The sequence below is a fragment of the Perissodus microlepis genome, chromosome 20 (genome assembly GCF_051167445.1).
Source record: "Perissodus microlepis isolate ML-2025 ecotype Zambia chromosome 20, ASM5116744v1, whole genome shotgun sequence".
NCBI lineage: Eukaryota > Metazoa > Chordata > Actinopteri > Cichliformes > Cichlidae > Perissodus > Perissodus microlepis.
This window is the reverse complement of record NC_140480.1, coordinates 32,219,179-32,235,105: the sequence shown is the minus strand read 5'-3', so window position 1 is coordinate 32,235,105 and position 15,927 is coordinate 32,219,179. Positions and strand designations below refer to the sequence as shown.

The 15,927-nt window shown below is 42.3% G+C and overlaps 1 protein-coding gene and 1 non-coding gene across 3 annotated transcripts in view; one reads left to right on the top strand and one right to left on the bottom strand.

Moving 5' to 3' along the window:
* The window catches only part of ccdc120a (coiled-coil domain containing 120a), a 38,849-nt gene that overhangs the window by 7,326 nt on the left and 15,596 nt on the right, over positions 1-15,927 (top strand). The window contains exon 1 of one of the 2 annotated variants that reach the window (XM_084917845.1): positions 9,072-10,034. The exons of the other annotated variant lie outside the window; for it this stretch is intronic. The gene's annotated coding sequence lies outside the window, so the exon portion shown is untranslated. Of the gene's footprint in view, positions 1-9,071; positions 10,035-15,927 lie in introns of those variants that run through there. 2 annotated transcript variants of the gene reach the window in all.
* Positions 3,659-3,730, bottom strand: trnae-uuc (transfer RNA glutamic acid (anticodon UUC)). Its single transcript has one exon. It is a non-coding gene; the product is annotated as a tRNA-Glu (tRNA).

The following is a 15,927-nucleotide window of genomic DNA, read 5'->3' as shown; positions in this document are numbered from 1 at the left end:
TGTTTCTTACAGTGTGTGTGTTTGTGTGTGTGTGTGTGTGTGTGTGTGTGTCGAGGATGAATGTAGGTCACGCTGCTGATTCTCTGCACAGCAACAATGCACAAAATCCCAACTCTGAATACTCGCAGTGGATTGGTTGAGAGATCCAGCCAGGCAGCCAATAACCTTTCAACCCCCAGGCACTGTCTGTGTGTATGTGTTTCTGTGTGTGTGTGTGTGTGTGTGTGTGTGTGGACAAATTTCAGTTTAAAAACCGTGGTAGTGAGGACACCTCTGCCTGACGGGGTCAGACCTTTTTAAAGACTCTTTTCAGATTCAGAGTAAGTGTCCTGGTTTTATCCGCTGAACGATACAGCGTGGCGTTCAGGTGATATCGCAGTGACATCGCACATACAGCAGCTCAGAGGGCGGAGCCACGGATTGACACAGAAGACCATTTACAACTCCCCGAGACCCCTGCTGTGACACACGTCCAATCAGAGAGCTCAGCCTCTGTCTCTGTGCTGCTGCTGGTGAGGTTACAGGTTGACCTGAAAGTAACACAATCACAGGTCCTGGATCAGTTTTTCAGTTTCTTGGGTCAAACGTGCTCAGAGGACGGCCTCAGATACTTTTTCTTTATCATCACAAGTTATATATCTCTTCAGTTCAAGCTCTGTAGCAAAAAAAAGAAACAGAGATTTTATGTCATGAGACGTCAAGTATGTTTTTTTTTTTATCCATTTCTCAGCAAATCGTTTGAGTCTCCTAGAAAACCCGAACATATTTGGTGAAGTTTGGTTTTAGTCAGTGGTGGCATTGCTAACTTGTCTCGCTTGTACAACTCATCACTGCTTCAGTTTACTGAATTCTCAGAACACAATAAAGCAGTGTATGCACAGCGTCAATGTCACCCTGCCGTGACTGCCTGATGCTGACCGAGGCCGGGTGGGCTGTTGGCAGGCTGCGTGTCCCAGCTGTTCCTGCAGACTTGCATGGACCAGGAGCACCACCTCTGATCTGATTACTCGTGGTGCAAATCTGACTCGACAGAGATGAAATGCTCCAAGCTGTATTTGTGCCATTCTTGCAGCAGCACCCCGCCCTGTGGCCCTGTCAGAAGGACAGTGCAGGCGTTCGTAGATCAGCAGCATATTAAGACTCTTCCTTGGCCAGTGTGAACGCCTGGGACTCTCCCGGTCAGCATGTTCATTCCAGCAATTCCTCAACTACAGATCTGGACAGTTAAATTTTTTCATTGCATACTTCATATTTAGCATCCTGTTTATACACATATTATAGTGTTGGTCTATAAAATCCAAGCTAAGCTAACGCTGGTCCGGCGGTTAGTGCTAGCACCTCACACCACGAAGGTCCTGAGTTCGAATCCAGGCTGGACTTTACAGCATGCAGCTTCTTTTCTGTGAACTCTGGCGTCCTCCTGAGGTTCGAAGACGTGCATGGCGTTAGGTTCATTTGTGATTCTAAATTGAACATTGGCGTGAACAGCGACCTGTCTGCGGGATGTACCCGGCTTCTCAATCTATGACAGCTGTGATAGGCTTAACTCTGCTGTAACATTGGGCATTTTAACCTGGGACCCTGAGACAACTGGTTTTGGAGTCTGCCTCAAGCGGCCAAAGGCAGAACTGCAGTTTTTGGTACTCGGGCATTAGCTACTAAAGGGGGGGCTAGATGGGTCCAAATCAATTACTCCAAATATCTATACTATTGATACCAACGCTGGTATTGATATTGGATTGATAGTAGTGAGATATGATCGATATTTTGTTTCTATCCTTGAAGTTCAGATGTAGCCACTGAATAGTGTTAAATAAATATAAATAAAATTAAATATACCTCAAACATACACTATGAAAAATGGAATTTGGAGAAAATTTGTTTTATAACATCACACTTTTATCTATTCTGATATCAGAGCAGATTCATCTGAAGAAACAAAAACAACACACACACACACAGAAGCACACTGGTCTGCTGTTTTATCTGCAGTTTCATATCTCATCTAAACATCAGCTGTTTGAAGTTCCCACTCTGTCTCTCTCTCTCTCTCTCTGGGTCAGAGTCTCTCGCCCGCTCTTATTTTCTACCCCCGGCGGTGTCAGACACAACAAAACAGAGACCCTCGTGGGGAAAAAAGATCAAGGTCGCGTCCTGTCACCAGTGTGCAGTGTGTGTGCAGTTCCAGCAGGGGGCAGCGGCTGCCTCACCTCGCCCTCTCTGACCCCAGTTAGTGCAGGGAGCCTCAGGTGTGTTATGGGAAATGTAGTACTACGATGACCTGCATGACTGAGAACCTTCACAGACAGAAATGTAGCGCACAAAGCAAATGAGGTCCATCTGCTTTATGCAGGAGACACTAAAGCTGTGCAAAGAGTTTATAAATAAAAATGCTTTTAAATACCAAAAACCACAGAGTGACACTGATTACAGCATTTCTACAGTTAGTGTGAGGTCACGGCTCCTCCTTCCCGCAGCATCTGCATGTGTGCCCTCTGTACCCTCTGTGTGAATCCAGTTTCTCATCCACGTTCTGTATTTAGACACTCAAAGTATTTGAAATCTCCGCAGTGAAGCTGGTGTTTATCTCTCTCTGTCTCTGTGTTTAATGAATACTCTCTCTGCTCCTGAATTAGAAGCCGGCTCTCAGCAGCTGCCCTGATTGGTCGGTGCCAAATTCCACTGTGTTGATTCTCCAATGGACCAACTTAACCACAGCTCCCCATAAACCGCCTTTATCCAACAGTGTCATCTGACTTTTCCTGTTAGAAACATGCTCAGTTCAACTTTGACAGACCGTCGAAAAGCAATAATACAATTCAGTGTAACGCTTAAGATTCTTCTATAGGAAGCAAAAAGTTGCTTACTTGTTTTTATCTCATCAATAACAGCAATAAAAAGCATCAGGTTAGAGTGGCGGGGGTGTTATTATTGGGGAGGGAAAAAAAGAATTTTGTGGTTAAAGTCAAGAAAAATCAGTAGAAAACCGTCTAATGTCAGTCAGTGGTGTTCTTCACTCTCAGTGGTAGTTGCTTAAGTTGCTGACCTGAAAGTTAAGATGTTTATCTCAAGTCCCGCCCACTTTGTGTTGTTATTTCACCAACAGTTGCTTAAAGTGGCCAAATATTGTTTACTTTCTCACTGCCATGTTGCTCCGAATCACCTCCATTGTGCTAGTTAGTCAACATCAGCTAGCTTAGCTCTGTCAGCCACACTATAAACAGAGTTTACTAAGAGTGTGGCTAAACTATCTCTGACTGTTTGGCTCAACAAAGCAACATGCGATTTCCCAGCAGGGGTGAAGGGGATTGGCCACCTCTGGTCTACATGAGCCTAGATCTGCTAAATTATTTTAATCCCTGGGGGGACTAAAGATGTACCCCCAGTCCTGGTTTTTAGAGCTGCATCTTGAAACAGTCTACAGAGCAAAGAACAGTTAAGGGCCCCTTTATACCCACCGAGTGGTGAACAGCACCTTACGACAAAGGTTATTCCAAAGTGACGCCATATTCACCAAAATAAGAGACTTAGAGCTTTTTATTGTCATTGTCATTATTTGTATCTTAATTGCCCGTTGGGGATAAATAAAGTCTCTCTGATTCTGATTGTGCAGTTTCTTGCACAGCGAAATTGGGTAAAAACTCGAGGAAAAAGGGCGTTCCCATACCGGGAGTCGAACCCGGGCCGCCTGGGTGAAAACCAGGAATCCTAAACGCTAGACCATATGGGACAAGCTGCAGTTCGTGCAACAATACGTGCCAACACTTATTTGTTGTGTGAGATATTTTCTAAGCGGTGACACCTAACATCCAGGAGAATCTAACGGCAAACGAGATGATACTGGGAAATCATCTGATTTGTTATTAAGCCACTAAGCACCAGTGTTTCAGTGTGAAAACTACTGTCAACCAAACAAAAGAGAAATTGACTCACTTCGAGAATCAGTAGACTTACAAAAAATCCTGGACATACTTGTGCTGCGTGACAGCCACTTGCCTGATTGGTGACATCGAATTCCCTCCAAAGGTGAGATCTACAGCTTCTTCTTGTTGGGCTGACAGAGAGGAGCAGGCGCACTCCTGTATGAACGAATGAATCCTAACCTCATTCATTCGCTGCATTCACAAGTTAGTACTTATGTGCCATGACGGTGTTGTCATCATTTATTTCATTAAACAAATATGTTACAATATTGTTGTAAAAACTGTAGTTTAAGTTCTAAAGTTATTGTAAAAAACATTTGAATGACAGTGGTGTAAAAATAAATACGGTAACAGGCTCTTCTGTTTTTTCACAAATCACACCCTGGTGTAGAGCGTTTAAATAATAACCTTAGTCCAGATTTATTGGGGGGTAAATAAGCAAATGAAAAGTCCAAATAATCTATTAATAAGGTGCCGATTTACAAGCACAAATCCAGCCAGTTCATTTCAATAATCACCAATAATCTACCACAAGCAGCTCAGATTTGTTAGTTAAAAAACAAAAAGGCCTGATGAAGGAGCAAGAAACTAAAATAACGTAATATAAACATGTTTTCTCTCTGAAAGCTACAATCAATGGGAGGTAGCTGAAGGAGAACCAGTTTGTTCTGTTAGAAGTGCTAACCATTCTGATATTAAAAGGCACTGTGGGGTTTTCATAAAGGTTTCCTGATTAAAAGCAAGTCTGCCATAAAAACCTGAAATCTGTGTTTAACAGCTGACCCGAGACTTTTTACTGCAGGACTCTGAACGAGTTAGCGTGTTATTAATACAGCTCCACGTGTGTAAATGTAGCTCTGGTTTTCTTTTTCTTCTGCCTGCTGTGCGAGGCGGCGGATATTTACTAAAGTCAAAGGAAAGAATCCCTCACAGCCACCTGTGGGCAACACATGAGGAGAGCTGACACAGATTCAGACATCATTTTAACAGGTTTAAGTCATGCTAATTGCTGCATTTGGACAGACATGTCAATATGTTATGTAACAGACCAGTGCTAGAGCAGATTTATGATGTTGCAGAGCCCTGTATGTGTGTGTGTGTGTGTGTGTGTGTGTGTGTGTGTGTGTGTGTGTGCGCACTGCTAAGTAGAGACTCTGCAGTTCTCATTATGGACCGATCTCTGTGAATCACCCTGTAAACATCAAACTTGCTGTGAGTAATAAGTGTCATATTCATGGCACATGTGCAGTTACTGGGGAACTAATTGTTTATTAAAACCTAACAAAAGTCATTTCACAAAGATGGTTGTTAATCTGTTTCTTAAGATTTTGCTGGTTTTTAGCAGCTGTTAAACTTGTTAGTGAACGTTAAAGCATCAACTGCTGGCCTGAAACAGCTGAAGCATGTTTTTCCAATCAGTGTTAACTCTGCACCACCGTCCTTCACTTTTAGATTTCAGCCTGCTGTAGAATCACGTTTGATCATTTGATAAAGCCTTTGACATGTTTCAAGTTTCATGTTTTTTTAATCAGGCAGCTTGAGTGAGATTGAAACCTTCGGGAACAATGAACAGAAAAACAGCAGAAGAACACAATAACCAGAGAGGTCATAAAAAACAAATGCAAGTATCATTAAAATCATTTAATTAATCTTCTTGAACTCCAGGGGGAGTGCAGATCTGCAGTTTGGGGGCGGTAAAAATAAAAGGAGCTGCTTTTCTTCACTTGTGCCGCTGATGCCTCTGCCAAACAAGGAATAGCACACCCACATGTGAGACAAGACGCTGGTGTATGAATGCAGGAAGCAGCGATATCCTCCATCTGTGTGGTGGGTTGTTGTCCCTGATGCTTAAAAGCTGTCAGGTCATTCGATTCAGTACATTTTCCTTCTTCTGTATTTGCCCCATTCATGGAAATATCTCTTCAAAGTCTGATTGCTCCTGATGATATAGAGGTATATATGCTAAAATCAGGGTTTTCTTATCAATCAACCAGATTGTAAAGTATCAACTAACAAGTGGCTTCAAAGCAGGACTTCAGAACAAACACACAGTAGCAATGTGTGTCTTTTATATTTTCTGTGATCCAGGAAGATTAATTTAAAAAGAAATCATGCCTTGTATGGATGTTATGAAGGCAAAAATTATCCAAAGACGGCAAAATATTTTTTGAAGTAGGATCTAAACTACGGGACTGACTCACTTTTGAGGTCAGCCTCAAGTGGCCGTTACAGGAACTGCAGTTTTTGGCACTTGCAGCTTTACCTTAAGTTATTTGAATTATCTGATAGAGTCTGCTTGCTTTTAATTTGAAGTAAATATCATTTACATCATTTACTAGCTTGATTTCTTGGCTGGGTGTGAGTTGCTGCACAGACTTGCTGATTCATGGCTTCAGATCTTCTCAGTCTGACAGACAGATTGAAAGTACAGCATCACCTCTCAGCTTTGATGGCTGCTCTTGATGTCATTTTTTACAGTTTAAATACTGGGCAGTACTTCAGTCAGCGACCCTTGTTTGTGGCTGTGCTCATAAATACTTTAACCAGTGTAACCAGTAAACACAGTAGAGCCAGTTTGTGTGGCTTCTGGGCTGTTTATGTATGAATAATGAGAGTGTGCTGAGGCACTGGCTCCAGACAGGCGCTTGGTGGGAAAAATGTGAAAATCTGTGTATGAGAGAAAAGCCGACCTGCAGAAAGTCTGTAAGTACACATCAGGAGGTTTTTATTTCCCAGAATTCCCTGCTTCTGTCCTGCTGAGCTGGAGAATGTGAGAACAGACAGTTACAGGAGGAGTCTCAGTGTTTGTCTGTCTGAGTGTGTGAATGCCAGTGATTTATGTGTTTGTGTGTGCCTTTTGTTCTGCTAATGTTGGTGGGGGTGGGCACAGCGTTATCAAAACAGCTGGAAGCAAAGAAACAGTTTTCTGATGAGCATCAGCTCTTTGTCCTCTCATTTATTTTAATTCAATAAAAAACTCTCACACATGTCCAGCAATCAATACACAAAATAGGATTTCATCACATGAAGAAATTGTAGAAAAATGTAAAAATAAAGTAACAATTTGACAAAGAAGTTCAATTTTTATTTTATTTTATTTTTTTAATAAAATAAATCTTTTTTATTTGTCATCATCAAAGCTTTTTTTTAGGATCTTCCCACTTGTAGTTATTTAATTTTTTATGTAATTTTTTATTTTTTATGTAATTAAAGTTACGTTTTATGTAATTAAATTTTTTCACCATAATTTTTCAACATTTATAATATAAAGTATTAATGAAAATGACATAAATTTTCATATTACTTTTATTTTTAATGAAAGATTTTTTTTTTCTCATGAGCGTTTTACATAAATAAACCTGAATATAGAAAAGATTAATAAAAAATAAACAAATGTGTTCAAATGTCAGTAATAGATTTTATATTTTACGTTGATTAAGTTTTTATTGACACATCTGTTAATTTCTGATGTTTCTGTGTTTCTGGGGCAGAAATCGATCTTTGAGTTTTGGCAGATTTTGCACAATCTCAAAATACAGTCCTCCAGCTTCCCGTCTTTAATGAAAATAGACCCACATTAGAATCAGAAAACCTTCATGTGGCAGAAAAGAAATCTTCAAACTGCTGCACTTTATCAGGATGTTGCCACTTTAAAAATAAGAGCAGCAGGACAGAGTCAGGAACAGCAGGAGAAAAAATGGAGCTCGTATGAGAATAAAATAAATGTAACTTGAACAAATGTTTTTATTTCTTTTTATTTATATCATTTATTTTGTCTAAAGATAACAGACAACTTACCAAACAACCAACTTTAACTTGTATCTTTAGGCACTTACTGGTGGTCTGACGGGTATAAAATTATATTTTTGTAACAACAAGGTGACTCCAAACAGCTATTAGCTGAAAACTTTGCCGTGTCCTCAAAAGATTTCAAATCGTCGGCAGTGTGTACAGAGGTCAGCAGAAAATTACAGTCAGAGTTTGATCCACCATGCAATACCATTTGGAAAGCATCTGAATAGCAGCAGCTCCATTTTTCAGCATGTGAGTGATCCGAGACACATCGACAATCAGTCATGGATTGGCCTCACCAGAGCTCACACATCAACACTGCTGAAGCAGTGTGGAGTCATCTGGACAGCAGAACAAAAGGCAGACAACATCCAGAGAAGAGCTTTGAATGTCCTTCAAGAAGCCCGGAGAAATAGTTCTTAAAACTACTTAAAGAAAATACAGGAAAGCTGCGTATGAGAGTTCAAGAATAAAGGAATAAATTAATTAATTAAAAAATGCCACATACTTGCTTCAAACTCAGTAGAATTGTACAAACCCTGTTTTAGCTTTACACTGTGCTTTATTTTATGTTCGGTTAAGATCCTCCATCGTCTCTGCTAAACTTTAAAACACTCAGTGGAAAGCTTAAGATTAGTAACATCAGTAAAACTGTTTAACCACCCCAGGCAACAAGGTTTGCACCTGGTGGCGACCGAATTTTTATCTGCCGTTAAACGTGTTAAAACCTTTCTGACAAAACTGGCCACCATTCTTACCATGAGATAAACCAGTGCCCGAAACATCTGAGTCCACATGGAGTCATATTCATGCTGTGTATGAAATTTAAGCATATTTGTTGTTGATCAGGATTCCCAGAGGGATCCAAACACCCTTCCAATCAAAAGTAGGGTTAAGCTTCCGGATACCTGTCTGCCAGACTGACTCTAGTGGGAGTGGGAGGTATGTTTCATTCAGAACATGCCAATGTAACTGGGAGATGTTTCCCCGGTTCCAGACACCTTAAGTAAGTGTTGTGTTAGCAGGGTTCAGAATTCGGGGTCATCATGTGTGTCATGTAGCCTTCAAATAGTTCCTGTGCTTAGCATACAGCTGGAATGAGTGCTTATGACATACAGACTTGTTTTTAACTTCTTACCTTTTAAAAATACATCTCAAACTTCTGTGCTGCCATAAGGCGCTGCTGCTAGCCTACGTTGGACTTTTATCCGGTCTTAAGTCTGACGTAATTAGCCGCCCAAACTCCGCTTCAGGTCCCAAATGAACACTGCGGCATCACTGAGAGTTAAAAACTGCCTAAATTTTTTCATCTTTATTAAAATGATCAGTGTGGCTGCTCTACCAGGGATAACTATTAAGTTTAACATCCAGGCATCCACGAAAACAGAATTTATGAAGTTTAACTGAGTTTGAAGTTAGCAAGGAGTTAGCTCGCTAGTTTCCATCTAAAGAGGATAGATCACGTTCTGAAAAATTAAAACGTACAGCTCTGCTATCACTTCCGACATAAATGAAGACAGAAAACTAAACAGCATTGACGTTTGTAGGGTTACTGAATTTGGAGTAGCTGGTATATAATGATGTCCTAGCTACACAGCTATGGTTTGCATAATATAAACACATTAGCACAGTGAAGCTGGAGGATGAACGCTAACTTTTTTCCACTTGATAAAAGTTAACGTGAGGGTTCCCGATGGTTACGGACAAATGCAATCGCATTTGTAAATGGACCAAACTTCAGTCAGGAGAACAACTGAGATAATCCATCCACAATACGAGGTTAGTCATTAATACACTGCTGCATGGGCTGGGCTGTAGTTACATCATAAGGTTTTAAAAACTGAGCTTAGGTAGTGGTAATAAAAACCAAGGCCGAAAGTGATTATTGACTTTTCTTAGGGGTTTGTTCAGATTAAGTAGAACAAGATACAAAACATGTTAAAAACACAACAGCCTTAATAAACGCAGTTCATGATGTACGCAGTTCATAGTCATCGCTTAATCGAATTCCCGTGGAGATGTGAAACGACTTCCTTTTGTCGTTTTATTTTGACACGGCAGAGCGGAAGTGGAGGGGTGGTGACAGCGGAGAGCTTGTTGGTGGGACTCAGCTGAGAGTCAGAGAGAGCGAGTCAGAGCTCAGAGACGCTGAGAGGAGAGGAGAAAAGCGGAGTCTAACTGGCAAACGGGCGGGTTGATCCGCGGGACTGAAGCTGTTTTAATTCACTTTTCTCGGCTCCTGTTGCGGATGTGCCCGTCCTGAGGACAGCTGGAGCTGGACCCCACCTGGTCTGCAAACAGGATGGTTCAGACTCGCAGGTATTTACAGCCTTTTCACCGCTGCTGGTTCGCCTCTGGCCTTACCTTCGTTACTTTCCTGGATGGACTTTTGTGCAGTTAAATAAGTTATGAAGTAAATAACTGATAAAGATGAAGGTCCCGGTATTATAAGAACTTTAACGCCAGAACAAAAGTAGAAAAATCAGAGAATAAAAAAATGTAAAAAGTTAAATGAAAATAAATGTCTGCACTTTCTTTAGAGAAGGTGCTGACTCCCTTTAAACGTGTCAGAGCAGCTAATAGATCGCAATGAATTAGCAGATTAATTATTCAGTTGATGCTGAGATTTAGACAAACGTGTTTCCCAGAATAAAATATAGAATACTGATTATCTAAACCCGACATTTAATTAAAAATTGTGCAAGGAGAACATAAAAAATGTTCTTAAGGAAAAACTGTGTTCCTTTTCAATCTGATGACGTCTCACACAGCTGGGGCAGGAGCAACAGAAGACTGGAGTAAGATTAAAAAAATCTATTTACTTTTTTTTTTTTTTTTTTTTTTTTTTTTTTTTAGATAATTAGGTAACATGATTGGTAAAAAGAGAAGAGTGTCTATAGTGTGGTGGTTTATACCTTGACCTAACAGGCGAAAGCTCCCCAGTTTGATCCCAGGAGGAGACACCAGTCTCTTGAGGGTCACACTGGGTATAAAACGAAACACAGAGTAAGGTGAGGTCCTTCATTAGAACATGTGTAATAAAGCTACATGAAGGTAACATTTCATAAACTTTGGGGGTTTTATTATCTACTGTTCATGACATTGTTAAAAAACTTCATTGCTGACAGAGACGAAGCTGAAAACCTTGCTGTGATCTTCAAGCAGCATTACAGACACACACGATTCTGAAGTGGAAATCAATGCTCGTGCTCAGGAACAAGCCATAAACGATCTGAAGAAACGCCGCTGCCTTCTTTTCATTAACGATGGACGGAGGCAAAGTGAACTCTGTCGCGCTGCCCCATCAAAAACCTGCTGGAAGCAGCTCATCCGGCTTGTTATCGGCACAAAGTTCAAAGCCAGCATCCACAAGGATGCAGGTATCACCACATCTGTGAGGGCAACATTAACGCTGAACAATATGTGCAGCTTTTTCAATCTTTTTTTTTTTTAGAGAAGGTGTTGCTTTTTTCAGTAACACAAAAACCAAACCGCATTCTGCACACGTATGAGGGAAACTGTCCGGCTGCTAAACCGGCCTGCCTGCAGTCCAGACCTGTACCAGCTGGAGGATTATGAAACAAAAACTGCAACAAAGGAGACCTGAAGTAGAAGAATGGGAGGCATGCAGCGAGCAGTGTCAAAAGGGAGAGGTGATGAATCACAGCGGGGAACTTGTTCCGACTTTACTGAGGCGTGTTCCTGGCACCGAATTAGAAATGGGCAGATTTTTATTTGAAAGTAAAAACGTCCAAGTTTAAACGTTTCATGTGTCACCTTTATGCAGCAGTTTTATGCAGTCAGAATTTAAGCCGGTCCGTGACTGAGCTGTACTCAGACTGCTGGTGACTTTTAGAGGAGAGTTGATGGTTGATGTGTAGGTGGGGTGGACAGAATAGCAGGAACAGACTCGTGTGAACCCGCTGCTGCTGCGAGGACACGATCGGTGAACTCTGGGCAGCGTGATTTATATGTTCGCCGTGTTTCTCTGATTTCCTGCCTGAGTTTGGTGAGATGAATGTAAATGCAGCCGAAGCCGTGGTCACGCAGCACCGATCCGGTACTGGACCGGAGAGGGTCGGAGACGTGGTTCAGTTCCTACTGAGAGTGTTTGTGATAACAGGATTAGTGCTGCTGTGATCTCCTGCCTTCACGTTTAGTGTGAACACACACACACACACACACACACACACACACACACACACACACACACACACACACACACGCACAGAGCATCCATCTCTCTCTCTGCTGAATATTTAAATCCTGTATTTGCATCTCTTTGTCTGCAGCTGCAGCCTTTCATCACCAACTCTCCCCGTGTGTGTGTGTGTGTGTGTGTGTGTGTGTGTGTGTGTGTGTGTGTGTGTGTGTGTGTTCAGTGTGAAGTGCTGAGCCTCTTCTGTGCATTTGATGTGTTAATCTTTCTCATCTTTAAATGTTCCGTTTGTTGTTGACTTGTTGGGCTCATGAGCTCCTCTCTGTTTACATCATGTTGCTGTTAGCGGCGAACGTCAGATCCTGATTGGCCCGATGTGTTTCTTCTGGTTCTGGTCTTGCTCTGTGGGCGAGTAAAACTCCACAGTTGTGAGTCTGAGCAGGATCTGGAGGACGAATCCTGGAGCACGTCCAGCATGCTCAGGATATCTTTGCCTTATCTGGCTTCACTTAACCTAAGATCAGCAGTCAGGCTAAGCAATCACATGAAGGCTGTTATCAGCTGGATGTGTCAGCTCAGGGTTTTCAGTCTAACTATCAGCATCTTGTCACAATCACAGGAACAGGTCTGCTGGCAGCGTTTCACAAACAAAGATCAAACTGAAATATTGGAAAAATATGAATCGGCACCATGTGAGAGGTGGTTGGTTAAGCTGTAGTTCATTTAATGCTAGAAACAGTAATCAGGTACACTGCTCCTTCATTAATACAAGGGAAGAACTGGCTTCAAGTACAGATGTGTAGCCTGCTGCTTGAATAAAGGTTATTATGGTTATTCAGCTGCAGCCTTGTTGGTTTTAAACGGTCTGAGAGCAAGTGAAGAATTTTACAAGCAGAATTTTACATGCAAAATGAACAAATACAAGGTTTAGGTATCCTGTTTTAAGAAAATATGGCAATTATTAGGCTTATAAAACAATGAAATATACTTGGAGTCTTCTGGGTCGTGGTGGGGGAGGTGGGGGGTCACGAGTGAAGGAATAATTTGCTTCTGTGAATCTCTTTTTTTATTGGTTGTCATTCAGGAAGGACAAAAACCTTAGGTCCTCTTACTCCCTGAGCATGGAAGTCTCCGGGAGCTTCAAGGAATTCTGTCTCTCTTTTTTTTTCAGAGGACTGATTGGCTGGTAGTTTTACACACGTTATCTCGAGTTCTCAGGTCAGTTAGGTCTGCAGCATAATTTCCAATAATTCAACTAAAGTTTTATTTATAGAAGACCCCAACAATCAGACAACCTCTATGACCAAGCACTTGGCGACAGTAGGAAGGAAAAACTCCCTTTCAACAGGAAGAAACCTGTGATAGAACCAGGCTCAGGGAGGGGCGGCCGTCTGCCACGACCAGCTGAGGGAGGAAGACGGGACGAAATGACAATGATGCGCGCTGATAAGAAGTGTCCCAACCATCTATTTTCTTAACCACTTGACCAGTTCACGGTTGCAGAGGTGCTGGAGTGTGTCCCAGCTGTCATTGGACGAAAGGCAGAGCACGTCCTGGACAGAGTGCCAGTCTGATGCACGGCTAAGAAGTGACCCACCTTTGTAACGTTGAAGGCGCAGGTTAAACCTGAGGTTCAGTCCTCACAGTGCAGACCTCTCGGCCCAGACGCATTAAACTGTAGAGATTCATGACTAAAAGTGCACAAAGGCAGAAACCTGTGCATTTTCTGTTTGACTTATAAAGCTCCACATGTGCTTGGTCCTCTTTTTGTGAATTCCAATCATTTCGGAGTGTTGTGCATGTTCACGAGCATCATTCATGTTTTCACATTTAGCTGTGAATGAATGTCATGTTAGGTCAGCAGCAAAAAAGAAGCACAATTTCACAGAATATAAAGGCGAGACATTCACCGGAGAAAAGGAAAAATGAGTTTTGGGTAATCTCAGACCTGATGCCACAAGCAGATGAAAAACTACTGAAGGCACAAAATAAATGGAGGCAGCTGTTAAAGCGCCACGACTGAAACAAAAGAGACGACGAAGTGTGAATCTATCAAATTAAATCCGTTTAATTACAGTTATTAAATCATTTACAGAAGAAGGTAAAGGTTTAAAATAAGAGCTGCATCGTTTTTAGTCTTTAGTGCTGAAAATTGGATGTAACTGTAGTTCTTGTTCTGTATTTCTGAACTTTTAACACAAAAAGCCGTGTTTGTGTGTCGTCTGTGTGCACGCATCCTTCGTATATCCGACCCTGGACTGTGACGTGGGAGAGCGTCGAGGCTCTGAAAGCGTTTGCTCCTCGGAGTGATGATGGAGGCTGTGCTGGTTCAGAGATCAGGGCAGGCACTCAGACTGGAAACAGATTGGCCTCAGCGGGCTGTTATCAGATCAGCTGTTCAGGCCTGCAATACCTGAGAGGGGGGAGGGGAGGTGAGAGTGACACCCCAACCCTCCCCCAAAACACACACACAGACAACAAGGTCAAAGACCAGGCTGTGAGTGTGTGAGAGTAGAAAAACAGATGTGAAGCAAACCTCCGGTGACGAGATGCAACAAAACACCAAAGGACGCCAACGGTAAAGAGCGCGTGTCGCCCTCACAGCACAAACAACCTGTCTCGGAGACTTCACCTCATCACAGCAGCGCATCGCGGCGCGAGGAGACGGACGAGCTGAAGCCGATCAATCGAGCCGCTGATGGATGAAGGGAGGAGCTGCAGGTCTGGACTCGACCCGGTAGGACTCAGGAATGTAAGAGGCGGAGGAGGGTGGAGGAGGACAGAGAGGAGGGAGAGACCATTTGACAGAGCATTTGGTGTCCGAAAACCCCGTCAGTAAGCTCTGGCTCATCTCCACACTTGTTTGTTTTTCCCTGAGGGAAAAACTCCTTGATTAACGTTAAAATCCAGATCCAGTGTTTCCCACAGATGTCGATCAGTGCTGCATCTGTGCTTTTATAAAAGTCTCCTCTGTAATGTCATACAAATAAATACCCGAGCAGTAAAAGCCGTGTTCGAACTCCATGTTTCGGTGAGATCGGTGTAGTTTGTGCAGCAGATGATTTCATAGCTCATGAAAATTGCTCACAAGTGGATACAGGTACCAAAATTGGTGCACACACCCGTTTTTTCACAATAGCTGCCAACTCGGGCAGGAAAATGTCACGTACAGCTGCTCTTTTCCCTTTTCAATGATCTTAGTGTCAGATTGTACATTTTTCTTTTTTTCTGGAGTAGTAGAGGCTGTAATTTTGTTTCTCCTCCGTCTCCTGGTGGACTCCTGGCACTCGTCCCTGCATGTCTGACTCACCAATGGCTCCAAGAAGCAGTCTGAAAATACTGAAATAACTTCAGCATCCGTACACGGTCAACAAATGAAGCTTTACTGCAAATTAGTTCTTGTTTTATTGTCCTCCTGGGCAGCTGGGTCAGTAGATGTGTTGTACTGGTCACAACAAAAGCCAGTTTAACGTTACATTTTAAAGCATTTTATGAACATCCTGCATCATCCACCCTGACCTCCTCCCTACACTGACTTTGTGTCTCTACACTAACTCTTTGCTCTACAGGAAGCTTTCCAAAGAAACAGGACGTCAAACCATCTGCTGCAATCTTCCTTACAGTTTCAACATCTGTGTGAAGAAGACGGTGATAATGCTATAAGCTCCGCCTCTCTGATCCTCGCCATTTCTACACAAACTTGAATTTTCGTGTGAGACTTTATCCGCCGCTGCTGGATACTGTGGCGTGAATCACACCAGTGTTACCAACCATTTCAGCTGTTCCCAGTCAGTCCTTCCCATCCCCCCCAATTTCCCCTTTTTTTTTTTCATCACTCATTTCCTTCTTCCTGTTTCCTGTTGGGCTCCACTTCCTGTTCTCAGGGCTGTGCTGTCGGAGGACATCTCGTTCTCCTCCAGTTGGAGGGTAAAAGTGCTCAGAGGTTTCAGACTCCTTGTTGTTTTGTGATTAAGTAACACTTGTTGTTTTCTTCATGTCTGCTTTCCTCTGTTGGGCTGGAACATTTCCAGGATGGGAAGTGATGTTGTGCTG